The following is a 16,289-nucleotide window of genomic DNA, read 5'->3' on the forward strand; positions in this document are numbered from 1 at the left end:
CAGCTTGGCATGTCATGCTCTGATGAGCGCTTTCAGCCCTGGCATTTACAGTACTGAGTTTCTCAGGAGCTAGCCACAGCCTTTGGACATGCACAGCCCACCATCCTGGCACAGTATGAGGAGAGGAACACAGGTCACTGGCAGAGGGAGAGAGCAGAGAGGGCACAGGGTGAATGAGGAACCACTGTGGGCCCACAGGGGCTGAGGAAGCTGCCCACGGCCCTGCACCCAGGGCAAGTCCTAAGTGTTGGTTTGGGCCATCCCCGCTGGTTAGGCAGACTAGCATTGGTTCTGATGACCTTTTAGGGACCTGATGCTCCTTTGGGGTTGGTGCATAGGTGTCCCTGCCAGATGGAACCCTCCAGCACTGGAGGCATGTGTGAGAGTTGTCAGAGGAGGCAGCAGGCTGATGGATGACCACACCAGCTGCTCACACAGCACTAGCGCTGACTTCCTGCCCCTGGGATAGGCAAGAATTCAATGAGGCTTGGAGAGAAAAATCTGCCAGAATGGCTTCCCTGGCCCTTTTATGGAATGATTAAGCCAGGTAAGATTCAGTTCTCTCTCCAGGTGGCTGGGGAAGGGTCTTCTTGGTCTTTTGATTTTAGTAGAAACAGCTGCTGTGTTTCTTACTCTGGGCACAAAGACACAATGACTAGCCTTTGGCTGGGCTGACAAAGGATTGTGTCTGTGCGTGTGTGTGCATATGCACACATGTTGGGGGCAGTGAGTGTCTGTGTGGGGTTAAGCCTCTTAATGTCTAGAAGATCTCACTCCAAACAGATGCTGCAGGCAGGCAGTATGAAGGGTTTGGCTGGACTGTACATGCTCTGGCTGGGTGAAAGTGAGTTGAAAATCAGAAATAAGTACTTGTTTCAAGCTTAATTTTAAAGTGCTGTCTTAGTTTGGGTGACAGGATTATGTCCTCTGTGTCTTGAAACACAGGCGGTCGAGGAGACAGAGAAACTGGCAGGAGAAATTTCTAAAATATTTAGTCATGTCTCTCCTTCTGGAAGCCTCCCTCTGCTCCTCAGTGACTGTTGGAATTCCACTTGGCCTCTCTTGCCAAGACCGAGTGATGAACAGAGGCGTCTGGTTGGGAGTTTATGGGCAAAGCTGGGATAATCAGATGCACAAGCACGGTGATTGAGAGCTTATTTGAACATTTCAAGAGGCTGTTGGGGAATTTGAGCCCCAGCACACAGCTGTGTGAGCCCTGAGCTGGGGCTGGCCCCGAGACCAGGCTAGCCCCTTTGCTTGCAGGTCAGACCAAGGCACAGGGATCTGGAGTCCAGGTATCCAGCCCTACCCTGAGTCCCATTGCTCCTGAGTAGGGCCTCCTGGAAGTTCCCACCTCCCTGCATCTCACCACAGGCGTGGGCACTAATTCACCCCATGACTAGGTGCCTCTTGTGAACCAACACGATTTTAGAAACGAGTGAAAGGGAGATGGCTGAAGACACAATTGATTTAGGTGTTGTTTGACTATAGTGCCTTCGAGCACAGACAAGTTCAGATGTATCCCCAAGTATTTGTTTGTTTGTTTTTGAGGTGGAATCTCACTGTCACCCAGGCCGGAGTGCAGTGGCATGAGCTCAGCTCATTGCAGCCTCCACCTCCTGGGTTCAAGTGATTCTCCTGCCTCAGCCTCCTGAGTATCTGACACTATAGGCATGTGCCACCATGACTGGTTAATTTTTGGTAGAGATGGGGTTTCATCATGTTGGCCAGGCTGGTCTTAAACTCTGACCTCAAGTGATCTTCCTACTTTGGCCTCGAATAGTGCTGGGATTACAGGGGTGAGCCTGTAAATGGTCACTGCGCCTGACCATTTACAGGGATGCTAGTCCTTGATTGGTCCCCATTGGCTGAATGAACCCATCTGAAACACTCTGGAAAAGCATCTCAAGCCCTAGGAAAAGTAGCAGCAAAGGAGTGACAGACAGAGCAGTGACCCAGGGGTGACTGTCACCATGAGGTGCAGGATGTCTGGAGAGTGTGGCCTCAGGGCAGAGGCCATGCTTATACCCCTCCTTCACCCCCACACCTGTACAGCCTTGGGCAGGTTGCTTTACCTCTCCAGATTCATCTGAGAAAGGAAATGAAACCTTCCCCTCCTGAAGACAAAGGGCTGGGTGATGTCTCTGAAGCTCCTTCCAGCTCTGAGGAATTTGTGTCAGTGAATTATACGCACTTTCCTTCTGAGCAACCAATTCTTGTTTCACTCCAGTTTAGCTCCTGAGGGATAGAGATTATTCAGAACCACGAGGGGTGCCATGCTTTCCTTACAGAAAATGGAAGCAAATTTGTTTTAGTCTGTTTGGACTACTATAACAGAATGCCACAGACTGTGTACCTTATAAACAGCAGAAATGGATTTCTCACAGCTCTGGAGGCTGGGAAGTCCAAGATTGAGGCAGATTCAGTGTCTGGTAAGAGCCCACTTTTTGGTTCATGGATGGCACATTTTTGCTGTGTCCTCAACATGGTGGAAGGGCAAGGGCTCTCTCTCAGGCCTCTTTTATAAGGGCAGTAATCCTATTCATGAGGGCTCCATCTCCTCATGCCATCACATTGGCGACTAGGCTTTTAACCTGTGCATTTTGGTGGGAAGCAAATATTCAGACCAAAGCAGAATCTAAGTGTATGCCACATGACCAGGCAGGGGAAAGGAGAAGGGGGAGAGGAGAAGGTAGGTGATAGATGAGAATGAGAGGGGAGAGGAAAGGAAATAAAGAAGAGGGGCAGAGGATGGGGAGGAGGAGAGAGAGAGGAAGCATCCAGGATCCTTAACAGAGTTTGTCTGAATTGGGTAGTTTGACCGATGGAGCCCTGGACCGATCAGTATTGGCGTCTTAGTCTCTACCAATTGCTGGTTTTTCTCTGATAGAGAAAACTGCAGGTAGGTACTATGGATCCCACGGAGACCGCACAGAGAAAGCTCAGATGACCATATGAATTCATTTCTAGCACCAGAGAAGCAGCTCAAAGTGTGTCTCTGCGTAGTCCTGAATCAGTGGCATGATCTTAATATAATACTAGTTATAGCCTCTATTTAATTGAACACACATAGTGAGCAAGATTCTCTGCAGCCCCTTAGCTAGCATTACCTCATTTAATCCTCACAATACTCTGTGAGGTAAGGATACTTACTGTCCCAATGTTGGATCTAGCTTCTGTGAGTAACATATCCAAAGTCACTTAGCCAGTAAGTAGTGACAGCTGGATACACATTTGTCTAACTGTAGAGTCCAAACTATTATTTACGACACACCGTGGGCTCCCTAAGCAAGGATTGTTGTCTCCCTAAGGCCAAGCCCAGGCCTGACATAGCATAAATGCTCACTGAATGAATGAATGAATTATGAAAGGGCAATTAGGTCAATGATTGTAAGGCTGGTAAGAAAATTTATATCCTGTCCCAAGAATCAAATTGCTTTAATAGATTTCCAAGGCAAGCCCTGAAAACAGAGAGGGTCTGTTTTTCAGCAATGTCCATGCATAGATGCAATTTTTTATTTTTAGTTTTGCAACTACAAAGGGCCCTGAGTTTCCCTTGTGAATGAGCTCAGCATCCTCAGGTTTCCAAGAGGAACCAGCACTGCAGCTCCTCGGACCATGGTGGCTCTCTTCCTAGCCCACCCTTGCTGTGACCTGCACCCCTGAGTTGTCCTCAAAGACACACTAAGAGAACACATTTCAGAAGGAAGGACGTAACGGATCCCAGGATCCAGTTCTGCGTCTGGCGTGGCCCCAAAGACACTGTGTTCGGAGTCAGAAATATGCTTCCCAGTTGACTCCATGGGATGCTGGTTTCAAAAGAGCTGTCATTCTTGTCTATGTACCACATATCTTGTTGTAATAGGCTCTTCTTTTCCAGAATTTTTATATTTTCCCTGGCATTTTGTGGTTTGGTAATTGCCTACAAGAATAGTTCCATAACATAAATCAACAATGAAAACCAAATTACCCCTGCCCGTATCCTTTCATTCCTTTTTCATCTCTAATGATATTTTCTGTATGATGACTAACCCAGACTGACGTAATTTATCAATTGATCTTGACGATGTACATTAGTGAATGCGTTCCACAGGCCCCAGCAGGCCATCTTCCCTGTGCACCACGTAGCTTTAGAAAACCTATTAGTGCAACAGAAATATCTAAAGCCCAGCCTTTTTGCTAAGAATATTAGAACCAGTGCTAATTACTTTATTAATCATAAAGTGAAACAGCAGTGCTATGTCACCACAGCCATAAAAAAGTGGTTTTATGGCAAAAGTAGTTAAAGAGAAAGGACAGATTGGATTTATAATACTCAGCTGGAAAAAAAAAAAGAAATTAATGCATACCAGCAATTTTCTTTCTTTGGTTAAATGTTCATTAAATGTGTACCACTAAGAGCCATTTGTAACTAATTCCCTAGTGGATCCATGTTCTAAGAGAATTTATTTCAAAATACAAATTAAAGCTTAAATTTGCCTTTCTATTAAAAATAGGTATAATGAGTCAACATATCTCCTGAGAGAAAGGAGAGGTGGAGATGTGCTGATGAGAGGAATCCTGTCACTGAAACCTGGAGGCCATGCTGGCGTTGGGGACTTAGGCTGTGCTGCAGGTGCCTGTCACCATTAAGGGCAGCAGAATTCAGAGGCTTTGGTCCAGGTTAAAGCCCAGAGGCAGCCACTGTCTGAAAACAGGGACACCACAATGACCAAGACCATCATTTAGGGCGATGCTTAAATTTCCATTGTTAGGTTAGATATTTTGTTTTCTTTAAAGTCAGTATTGTCTCTGAGTAAATAAAAAAATCTTGAGTTTCTGTATGAAAGCCAAGTATGCTTGGCTTTCAGAGTCCAGAGTGCTCATCATTACACGATGGAACCACTGTATGCTTGGCTTTCACACACCTTGCAATAAAAAAACAAAAACAAAAACAAAAAAACCCTAGGATTCATCAACATTTCACTTTCTGTTATTGATTAAAGCCACGTGCTTGCGCACATGTCTGCATACAATTAGATGAAAGAGAACATTAATGTTTGTTGAGTGCTAATACATTTCAGACAGTTTATACATTAATCTATTAACAACTATCTCATTTAATATTCATAGCAGGTGTGTTGTAGGTGGCCTATCTCCTGTTTATAGAAAACTGAGGTGCAGTAATCTCTCTCTGAAGGTAATTCTGTTAGTGGCAGATCTGGAATTCTGACTCAAGACTGCCAGATCCCAAAATCCGTGCTCTTTACCCTACACCAGGGCATTTCCAACTAAAATGCAAGACAAAACTACTAAGTACTGAGTGCAGGCCAGTTTCACAAAGAAAATGATGAAGTAGGTAATATTGTCCTCATTTTAGCACTGGACACTCAAAAGGGTTGTCAGGGTCACACAGTGAGTGAGTGAATTCCAACCCAAATATGTTTACAGGGAATCAAGGACCCCTTCTCTAGGGTCTCAGTATCCTCTTCCATCAAATAATTTCCAGCCCTAGGAATTTTCTCCCTGTATTAAATCTCCTGGCTCAAAGTTAATTTATTTTGCTTTGCCCCCGCTACCATTTTTTTTTTGAGACAGAATCTCTTGCTGTTGCCCAGGCTGGAGTGCAGTGGCATGATCTTGGCTCACTGCAACCTCCACCTCTCAGGTTCAAGTGATTCCTCTGCCTCAGCCTCCTGAGTAGCTGGGATTACAGGTGTGTGCCACCATGCCTGGCTAATTTTTGTATTTTTAGCAGAGACAGGGTTTCACTATGTTGGCCAGGCTGGTCTCGAACTCCTGACCTCAGGTGATCCCCGCCTCGGCCTCCCATAATGCTGGGATTACAGGCGTGAGCCACCATTCGCAGCTTACTTTGCCTTTTATCAACAGAAAAATTACCACCATCCTTCAGGTAATCCTATCCACATAGTGTGAACTCTTTAATGGGTTAAACAATCTCAAATTACTAAGTTTTCTCTTGGTGAAGACAATATTCCTAGTTACTTCTGGCCATACAGAATACAAAGAAACCAGACCAAAGAAACTGGCTCATAAAATAGAACATGCCTCAGCTGGGGCTAGTGTTGTTTCAAATGAAGAGAATGTGGAATTGAGGACTCACTCAGGTGAAGCTCTGCCATGGAGCAGGCCCCTGTCAGATGTTGGCTCTTTCCTCTCTCTTTGAAGGGCCCAATGGCCCAGGATATGAGGCCTGAGAGGTTCCTATGGGATGAGAGGCTGGATATTTTGACAAGCCAGTAACTTTAGGAAGATGTGGGTAACAGATCTTAGGGACTGGTCTTCTAGAACAGTGGTTCCCAACCTTTTGGCACTAGGGACCCATTTTGTGGAAGACAATTTTTCCACGGATGGGGGCAGGGGACGGTTTCAGGGTGAAACTGTTCCACCTCAGATCATCAGGCATTAGATTCTCATAAGGAGTGTGAAACCTAAATCCCTCACATGCGTTCACAATAGGGTTCATGCTCCCAATGGAATCTAAAGCCGCTACTGTTCTGACAGGGTGCGGAGCTCAGGTGGTGATGCTCGCTCACTCGTCTGCCATTCACCTCCTGCTCTGCGACCCAGTTCCTAACAGGCCAGGGACCAACATGGTTCCATGGCCCAGAGGCTGGGGACCCCTGTTCTAGAGCAAAACTCAATTGGAAAGTAAGACAGAGAGTTCAAGACACGTAGGTAGCAATAACTCTGGAGTACAATGTAGGGCAGAAATTAAAGAGTACATATTCAGCAAGGATTACTTTCCTATTCCGTGATTACTGAGCCATTTGGATCCTTAATGTCCTGTATGGATGTGATAGGTCCCAGGGCCTGGGTTAAGCTTGAGGCAGAACCAGCTATATAATTTGTGGGGTATAGTATGAAATGAAATTGCGGTTTCCTTATTCAAAAGCTAGACAAAAGTGCTGCTAAATGTACCAAAATATTACACTTTTTCTTTTCTTTCTGATTTCTTTCTCTATTATGCTTTAAAAATTTTTTCTATTTGTTATTGCACTTCCTCAGGCATGGGGATATTTGCAAGGGCCATTATGGACTCTTCCAAGTTCTTGGGGACCCATATTTGTGACTTCACAGTGTGGCCCAATAGACTCCAGGACAGGACATTCTCTGTCAGTCTCCAGATTGACGCTCTCTGCCCACCCAGGTCATGGAAGTCAGCCCTAACTCACAGACTGGCGACTCTCAAGGGATCACAACTTTCACACTGAGAAGCTGGGACCTGGGTAGGCAGAGGCTCACACTTGCCTGGTTATGTACTGAACAGCCACAGTACTGCCAGCCTAGAATGAGGACAGTTACCAGCCAGGGATGGAGACAGCTGCCACTATGCCTTGCCCTGAGACACCCTTGAACCTTCCAGCATCCTTGTCTGTGCACAGGCTCTCACTGGCAGCAAAGAGTGATGAGAGAATGACAGCTTGCACACTGCCCCATCCCCAACGTACATGATCTCATTGATGCCCCAGGCAGTGGGCAGGATCCATTGCAGGGTGGGGTTGGGGAGGTGGGATAAGGGCAGGACACCAAGACTAGGAGGCAGTGAAGAACACTTTCCAGGGAACAGGGAGATTGTGGTGGTAGGGCTTGAGTGTGAAACAAGGCCCCCAGATCCTGGCGCGTTCTTCACTTTCCCATCTGAAATAAGAATTCAAAGATAAGAATTTCAAGACGGTGATCTTAAGAGCATTCCTCGCCAAGCCCAGACCTCTGGACACCTGCACTGATGTGTGACCTCAACCAGCCTTGATTGGAGGTGCAGCCTCAGTGGCTCCAGCATACATATTGGAAAACTGCTGGGCTGGAACACCAGGCAGTCATAGGGGTTTGCATTTGTAATTCAACATTTCTATTTATATGTGCCTTTTATAAGAGGTCCCTGGCCTTTTATTAACTCAGTGTGTCATCTTGCCCAGGGATTTCGTTCTCTATTAATACTGGTTCTGTCACTGTTTATGTATCTGACTCTGGCCAGACTCTGCTCCTTGGCTTCTTTTAGTTCTCATTCTTTGTGATTCTGCAAACTTACAGAGTTTTAAAGCTTCATAGTGGATATTAAGACAAACAACATCATACAGTGTAGTTCACCCTGTCCATTGATCTGTCTGGCTTCTTTGTTTAAATAAAAGGTGCTGGCAGTGTTGCCAAATCCTTTACTCACCCTATGTAACATTTTAGATCATGTTGCAGGAAAGGGAGGCCTCAATGTCCAGTTTTCGATTAACTGGGGAGAAAAAGTGGCTTTGCCTCATTTCTTATTAGGCAGCAATCCACGTATCTTTCCAGTAAGCAGCATGACATTTCAGGGGGCTCTGAAAGACATTTGACACTCTGGCACCAGAAAGACAAGGCCTGGGAACTGTGGCCAGTAATGTGTGTACCCAGGAAGCAGCAGACAAACACGGCATCTGACAGTTCTGCCACCCCTGGCTGTGTGACCGTAGGTTAGTCACTTTCCCTCCCTGGGCTTCAGTTTCTCCATCTTTAAAATAAAGAGATTGGACTAGGTCATCTCCAGGGTTTCATCTAGCTCCAAAATCTAAGATTTTATGACTGTGAATTTATAACTTCCATCTTCTCAGGGGCCTCCAGTCAAGTCATTCTGGGGATCACAGTCTTTTATAATCTCTGAAGCTTCACTTCTCAAAACTGCTCAGAGCTGGCCAGGTGCGGTGGCTCACACATGTAATTCTAGCACTTTGGGAGGCTAAGGTAGGTGGATCACCTGAGGTCAGGAGTTCAAGACCAGCCTGGCCAACATGGTGAAACACTGTCTCTACTAAAAATACGAAAAATTAGCTGGATGTGGTGGCAGGTGCCTGTAATCCCAGCTACTTGGGAGGCTAAGGCAGGAGAATTGCTTGAACCTGGGAGGCAGAGGTTGCAGTGAGCCAAGGTGGCACAGTTGCACTACAGCATGTGCAACAAGAGTGAAACTGTCTCAAAACAAAAAACAGTTTGGAGCACAGTTCCCAGCCTGTTAGAAAGAGGAGTGGGATTGAGGTGTACATGTCAGGTGCCATGATAAATGCACACGAATGGGAAATGGACCCAGTGACTCAGAGCTCGCCTAAGACCCCAGCCCATGTCTTCCGACAAGACTGGCATTGCTATTCTTGCTCCTTCAGGCAAGGTGTTCTGCAGCTCATTGCTGAGTTTATTACTGGAACAATGCAAAGAAGGCAACAGTTAATTATACACTGAAGAAGCTCCTTCACATGAGCCTCTGCTCAGCTCTCTTTTTCATACCCTCTGAAAAGACGTAATCATCCATTGTAGTCATCACCAGCTTTGTTACTTTGTGTGCCTCTAATTGGCACTTTTCTTTTAGACAGTGAGGTATAGTGGAAAATATGCTCATTGAAGAGCCGGCAGCCTGGTGGTGTGGTTCTGAGCCTATTAATACTCCAATGTGTAACCCTGAGTTAGTCCCTTCACCTTTTTTGGATCTTGGCCGTTCAATCAAAAAGAGGGGATTAGAGCAGATCTAGCTAAGCTCTGCTTCTGCCAGACATTCCGTTACTCTCTCCCCACATGTCCCCATTAGCATGCCGGTTATCATGGGAGACATGGAAAAGTAAACATGTGCTCTGGTCCTGGCCCTCAGAAAGTGCTCAGGGATGGGGACCAGGTAGAAATGGAGAAGTGCATCGTCGTGTAGTTCTTCTAGGGCTACAGGAGTTAACAGCAGGAAAATTGAATTTGCTAGCTGGGACAAGACGGAAGAGGCCATCCTGGCTCCACCGGAGAGTCTCATGTTGGGAATAAGGGTGGTAAGGCTGAAAGGAAGGGAGAAGTCAGACTAACTACAAACGCAAAAGAGTTTGGCCTTCATCAGCAGTAAGGGACCACTGTAAACATTTGACTCGTGGAGTTACAGCATGAGATAGACTCCTTAGAAAATGTGTCACTGAGGAATGCATTTGGCTGCACCAACCACTGTGGTCTAAACACATCTGGGAAGATTTTTTTCTATATAGGAAGATATCAGGAGGTGGCAGGTACTGGTGTTGGCTTAGCAGTCAGGGTTACTGTGACATTAGAATGCAAACATTCTGATGCCAGGGTTATTTCTGCAGTTTCCTTAGCCTTTTACTCACGGTGGCAAGATAGCTGCTATGGCTCCTGCTCATGTCTCCATATAAGCCAAAAAGAGAAAAAAAAGAAAAAAGATGGGAGCGGGGGGGAAGAGTGACTGCAGGGAGGGTTTGCAGCAGGTAAGTCATTCTTTTTTTTCTTCTTCATTTGATACATGGGGATTATGGGTAGTCATTCTTTTTATATCACAAAAACCTTTCAATGAAGCTCCCAATCCCAGACCCCCTAAAACAAAATAAAGCTAGATTTTTGATTTTGTCCTAAGAGCCATAGCTTGGCCACATATCCAATAATATAGGGGTGGAGTGAGGTGGGGAGTGGTGTCATCAAGCCAAATGCTTTCAATAAACGCTTGGCACCACCTTATCCCACCCTTGGTAAAATGAAATGACTCCCTCTTTCCTAGTGTTTGGGTTGTAGTCAGTTAGCTATTTATTTCTACCTTTTACAGGAAGATAGGCAGGCACGATAGCAAACTGGAGAGCACATAGGTAGCTACATAGCTGCACCTACCCATTGGTACAAACCGCAGCATGCAAGATGATGAGCTTCTGGCAACAGCTTTTTTTTTTTTTTTTTTTTTTCTTTTTTGAAATGGGAGTCTCGCTCTATTGCCCAGGCTGGTGCAATCAAGGCTCACTGCAACTTTGTCTCCTGGGTTCATTCTTCAATGCAGAGACTTTTCAGCCTCTTACGGAAGTCATTCCCAATCCTGTTACACATTGCGATTGATTTTTTTAAAACATTTTTTGGTAGCTAACTGTGAGCATCTTAAGAAACTTCCCATCTTTGTGTCTGGAGCATTAGGTGCCATGCCGGTTTCACAGTGATCATTCATTCATGACTGTGGGTGTGAATGCCGCGAGGACAGCTCTGACGGGGAGCTCCCTGCCTCTATTGCTTTTCTCAAATCACCAAACGCCTCATGTGTTGGCCAGAATGTGTGTTAATATCCTGGCCCGATTCCAGCATATTTCATAGAAGCCATTAAAGAATATATTCTTAGGTTTGCACTTATAAAACTTTATTGGCTTAATCCATTTATTATCATATATTTGAAGTTGAAGTCTTGAACTACAGCCTTAGCTATACTTAGCTGAACCTACCCATTGCTACAAACCACAGCATGCAAGATGGTAAGCTTCTGGCAACAGTTTTTTTGTTTGTTTTTTGAGATGGAGTCTTGCTCTGTTTCCCAGGCTGATGCAATCAAGACTCACTGTAACTTTTGCCTCCTGGGTTCAAATGACTCTTGTGCCTCAGCCTCCAGAGTAGCTGGGATTACAGGTGTGCACCACACACCCAGCTAATTTTTGTATTTTTGTAGAGATGGAGTTTCACCATGTTGGCCAGGCTGGTCTTGAATTCCTGGGCTCAGGTGATCTGCTCACCTCAGCCTCCCAAAGTGCTGGCATTATAGACATGAGCCACTGCGCTTAGTGACTGGCCACAGATTTAATTACTTTACCAGCGCTGAACAACCTCTATCCATGGTAGATAACTATAGTGGTTTTTGCTCTTTCTTGAATGATTATTAAAAAAAAAAATTCTTAGTTTGGTCAAATAACGTTCCCTGCTTCATCCATAATTTTACTTCATCTCAATTGAGCTTATTCTATTAAAGGTTGCGGTGAGCTGAGATCGCGCCATTGCACTCCAGCCTGGGTAACAAGAGCGAAACTCCATCTCAAAAAAAAAAAAAAAAAAAAAAAAAGAGCAGGAAGTCCTTTGAATTTCTATGTCTGGACAGGTTTCTGTGGGAGGCATTTTAATTTTTTTTCCTGCTGCCTTTTCCCCTTTATCTCTACAAGTTCCTGTTCTATAAAACTGGTCATTTTTACTGACCATTACTACAGGCTGAATTTTTCCCTATAAAACCTAATTTTGTAATCTGGGAGCAATATACATTGCTGATGTGATTTTTATTCCCTTCTCTCCTTCTGAGTCTAGAAAAGTAGCCTTTCTTTTGTAGATTTATGGTGAGGTCTTATACTCAGCACTCTCACATTGCAGATGATTTTTCTGACTATAATAGACCATTTTACAGCCTTATAGTTTGCCTATTTCTCAGTGAATTTAATATTTTCTCTAATTTGTGAGCTAAATGTTAACTCCTGAGTGTTTTTTTATTAATCCAGTATTATAAAATGCATGTTTCTTTATGTCTGGAGCCTATAGACTATAATTACTGCATGTAAAGATTATGCACAGATTCTAATGTGCGAATTAATCTTACTATGCTATGGAACTGGTCCTTGCAGAGTTGTGCCTCATGAAGTGACACTGTAACCTCATGTGCTTTCTAAATTGATGGCCCGAATACAGCAATGTCCTCCCTCCCCACCCTACCCTACCGGTGACTGTCTCCATGGTAGAAGGGGAAGATAGCATACATCCTACAGTTGTGGATTTTAAAAGGGGAGCATGAAAAAAATACAACTGACCCTTATGAGATTCAGTTATTTACAGAACAGATTTTTGTGGTCCGATCTCTGCCTCTGGATGCCCTGAGGGCAGCAATAAAAGGAAGCCTTGGGCTGGAGGGAGAAGCGCAGCTCCCCAGGTACTCACATAGTCGTATATTCTCTCTCATTTGAGGTCGGATATATTTCTACATAACTGTGCTGACATACAGCTCCAGCACAGAATTTCACGTTCCTTTGGGTTCAGGGAACAATAATTTAGGTTAGCTGGGATTAACCCACTGTTGAACCTCAGCAAGATGGGTTCCGAGTCTCTTAATGAATTCAGGAATCACTGACAGCTTCATGAATGGGATTTGTTGCCCGATGCATGAGCTGAGTTGTCACAGGCAGGGTGGGGAAGGGCAGACTGGAAAGTCCCCATGCCTGGCTGCCTCCCAATGTATTTCTCGAGATTGTGCTCTGGGGGTTTCTGTGAGGGGGAGCCCTCCCATTGCCATCGTGCTCACAGACCACACAGGCATGCACAGCTCTGCCTCATGGAAGCATCTTACAATTTTTAAAAAGTCCTTTCTGCAGAAAGCCCAGAACCTGCATGTTTTAACTCCCAAGTGGCAGGAGGCTTGTTTTGGTAGTTGGAGCCAGATGTTCACATCTGTCTAAAATAATATTCACTGGACGATGAGGAATATGCACGAAATCATCAAGATAAGCAGTAAAGGCAGATTTTGATAGCCTCCATCTAGAGTTATTAAGCCTCTCTTCTTTTCTTTTGAAAAGGGGATAGAAGGAAGAGCTGTGCGTCTAAAATAATTACTCCTTTTTGGAGAAATGTGTGAATGGGCTCCTACTGTCAGTCCAGATAGGTATCATTTAATGTCCATTCATCTTATTTCTCTTCAGTAATATTGCAGTCTCTCTTGTCCTCCACCCACATTATTCAAGGTGAAAAATATGTTCTTGTTGTTCTTTGTACCTTTTTCATTGTTCTAGGTCTGTGCTGATACTGACACAGCAAGTCTATGATTTGGGAGAAAAAAGGAGATAAGGAGGAGAGAACCAACATGAGTTGAGCACCCATGATGTGCTAGGCTTTATACCCATCATCTTATTTAATCTTCTCACATTTAAGATGTGGTGATATCATCCCCACTTTTGACTGAAGACACCATGGTTGAGACAGCTCCCGAAAGGGACCCCAGATCTTGCAGAGGTTGGAGACAGAGTTTAGAGTCTGCCTCAACACATCTCTGACAATCCCATGTGGCCTAAAAGGGAAAGCATTTAATTTAGTATTCATAGTGATCTATTTCATTTGTATATACTGACTTACGTATGTCAATTGCCATATCTTAGACAATGACATTTTATTTCGGTAGTTTATAAGCCTCATCCTTCAAATACCTAAAAAGAAAAAAGAAATGCTCAAATAAGCTTTGAAAGTGTATTCACGGTCTTTAGCTCCTAGATCTTTCTGTGACTTCTAACTCATTCCATTTCTTAATGTGGCAGGGAGCTTCCACAGTTGGGTAGAAACAGGGTCACCACAGGTCTTACTGATTTCAGGCCATACAAACCTGTCCCTACTTCTTCAGAGGACAGGCTTAAGAACGAAACACTCCCCTGGGTTTACCTAGAGGTGATATTCAAGGTAAGGGGAGATGGGATGGGAGTAGGATGCCCAGGCTCTTTTGGGACAAAACTACCATGCTAGAGTGAGTGGATAAGGTGGCACATGTGCTCGTCTTCAGTTTCCCTCCCCAGACTTAGGACTATCTCAGATGCTTGGGCTCCATCTGCCTCTCACTCTATCTGGTACATGTGCCCATTCACTGAGGCTTACTCCTACTCATGCTTCAGCTCATAAATAGATTATCTCTAGATCAAATGACATGCTTGACTCTCATCTGCCACCAGTTGATGCAATTGGTGATTAATTAGGCATCTACAGTCTGGTGAATGACAACAGTGGGTTAACATTTATAATGGACCTTCCTCCTGTCCTGTTTTGGTCCTTAATTGTCTGTTTTGGTTCATCTTAACAAGCACCAAACAAAGGAACAATAAATTATTGTTCCACAAGGCTGGGCATGGTGCTCAGGCCTATAATCCCAGCACTTTGGGAGGCTGAGGCTGGTGGATCACCTGAGGTCAGGAGTTCAAGACCAACCTGGCCAAGATGGTGAAACCCCATCTCTACCAAAAATACAAAATTAGCCAGGTGTGGTAGCGCATGCCTGTAATCCCAGCTACTTGGGAGGCTGAGGTAGGAGAATCGCTTGAACTGGGGAGGCAGAGGCTGCAGTGAGCTGAGATTGTGCCACTGCAGTCCCTCCCGGGCAACAGAGCAAGACTCTGTCTCAAAACAAACAAACAAACAAAAACAAAACAAAAAACCCACCAATTGAAAAAAGCAACAACAAGCACCAAGCCCAGATGAAGCTGGAACACATCTCGCTTCATCCATACACATGTGTAAGTATTCTCAGTGGAGTACAGCGGATGGGCACACCCATAGGACAGCTCTGGATGCAGCTGAGTTTGACTGCCAGAGAAGTGTGGGGTAAATACTAATAAGATGAACTTGATGCTGCTTGATGGAGCCGAGTGAGTGGTAGCATATGGCAAGGCTGTCATCATGAATAGCAGCAGCTGGGTTAGGAATAAAACGGTGTCTCTGTGTGCAGCAGCACAGGGGAGGGGAATTTGAAAGACATCACAAATTCCTCTGGGGAAAAGAAACAGAAATGGAGTCAAAATGCCGCTGCCCCTTTTCTTTTTCACTCTTGGCCCTGCTGGGAGCAGAAACAAGAGTCCTTGCAGTCAAAACACAGCTGGCTTTGTCTTTCCCTTACGATTGCGGCCACACTGCTCTTCCTAAAGCAGGTGGAGACTCCTTTGCCTGTGTTTTGCATGCCAACTTTGGTGGGTGACATAGATGGGAGGGCGGGTTACTGTGAGGAAGTCCTCAGGCATAATGTGGTTGATGAATTGGGACGGTCTGAACACGTGGCTATGAAGGAAGGCAGGGGAGCAGAGGGGAGGCTGGAATGCATGTGTTGAAGTGCTGGGTATCTCTGAGTTTCCCAGAGCAGGGGCTTGAAGTGGGCTTATCTCTAAGGGAGAGGTCAAAGCTCAGAGAAAATCATACTATGGGCTCTTCCATGCTCCTTGAAATATTGCAACCTAGCTGGCATCTGGATAAAATGAGCCGCCTTCTGCAGGAGAAGGAGTAGCTGAAGGAGAGCTGTCATAAAAAGCCACATGTAGCCAGGGCAATGTGTGTAGAGGGAGGAGGTGGGGATTTTCCTGCCTGAGAGCCGGCTCCGGGCCCACCTGCATTGCCTTGGCAACGGTGATGGGGGAGGAATTTATAGGCTCATTCCTACGTGAGTACCTTAGGTCTTTTTAAATTCCTGCTGGCTTCTCTAGCCACCCACCGCTTCTGTGAATCACTGTATGGGGCTCTGGGAGATGCTCTGTCACAGTCTGAGCCTTGATACAGCTCAGGGAGTGCAGAGAGGTTCCGATGGACTTGGGGAGCAGCTTTTCAACATTTGGCCTTGGTCTCTGGAACATCAGTTCAAGGGCCTAGAAAAAGCAACTTTGAAATTCGATTGCTCACATCCTCTTCATTCACCCATAATGTGAAGGGCCTTCTAAACAGCTCAGTGAGGTGTAATACACTCAGAAGGTCAGAGTTTCCGCTCTGAGCTGTTCATCAGTGCCACCTTGGGTGAGCTGCAAGTTAGTTTCCTGTCCCTA

The 16,289-nt window shown here is 45.2% G+C and overlaps 1 long non-coding RNA gene across 1 annotated transcript in view; it reads left to right on the top strand.

The window, feature by feature from the left end:
* The first annotated feature begins 466 nt into the window (after positions 1 to 466).
* Positions 467 to 16,289, top strand: part of LOC141580949 (uncharacterized) — a 138,583-nt gene continuing 122,760 nt past the window's right edge. Inside the window, exon 1 of the long non-coding RNA XR_012513376.1 lies at positions 467 to 547. This is a non-coding gene — a long non-coding RNA (uncharacterized LOC141580949). The remainder of the gene's footprint in view (positions 548 to 16,289) is intronic.

This window comes from Saimiri boliviensis, chromosome 13 (assembly GCF_048565385.1).
Source record: "Saimiri boliviensis isolate mSaiBol1 chromosome 13, mSaiBol1.pri, whole genome shotgun sequence".
Classification (NCBI taxonomy): Eukaryota; Metazoa; Chordata; class Mammalia; order Primates; family Cebidae; genus Saimiri; species Saimiri boliviensis.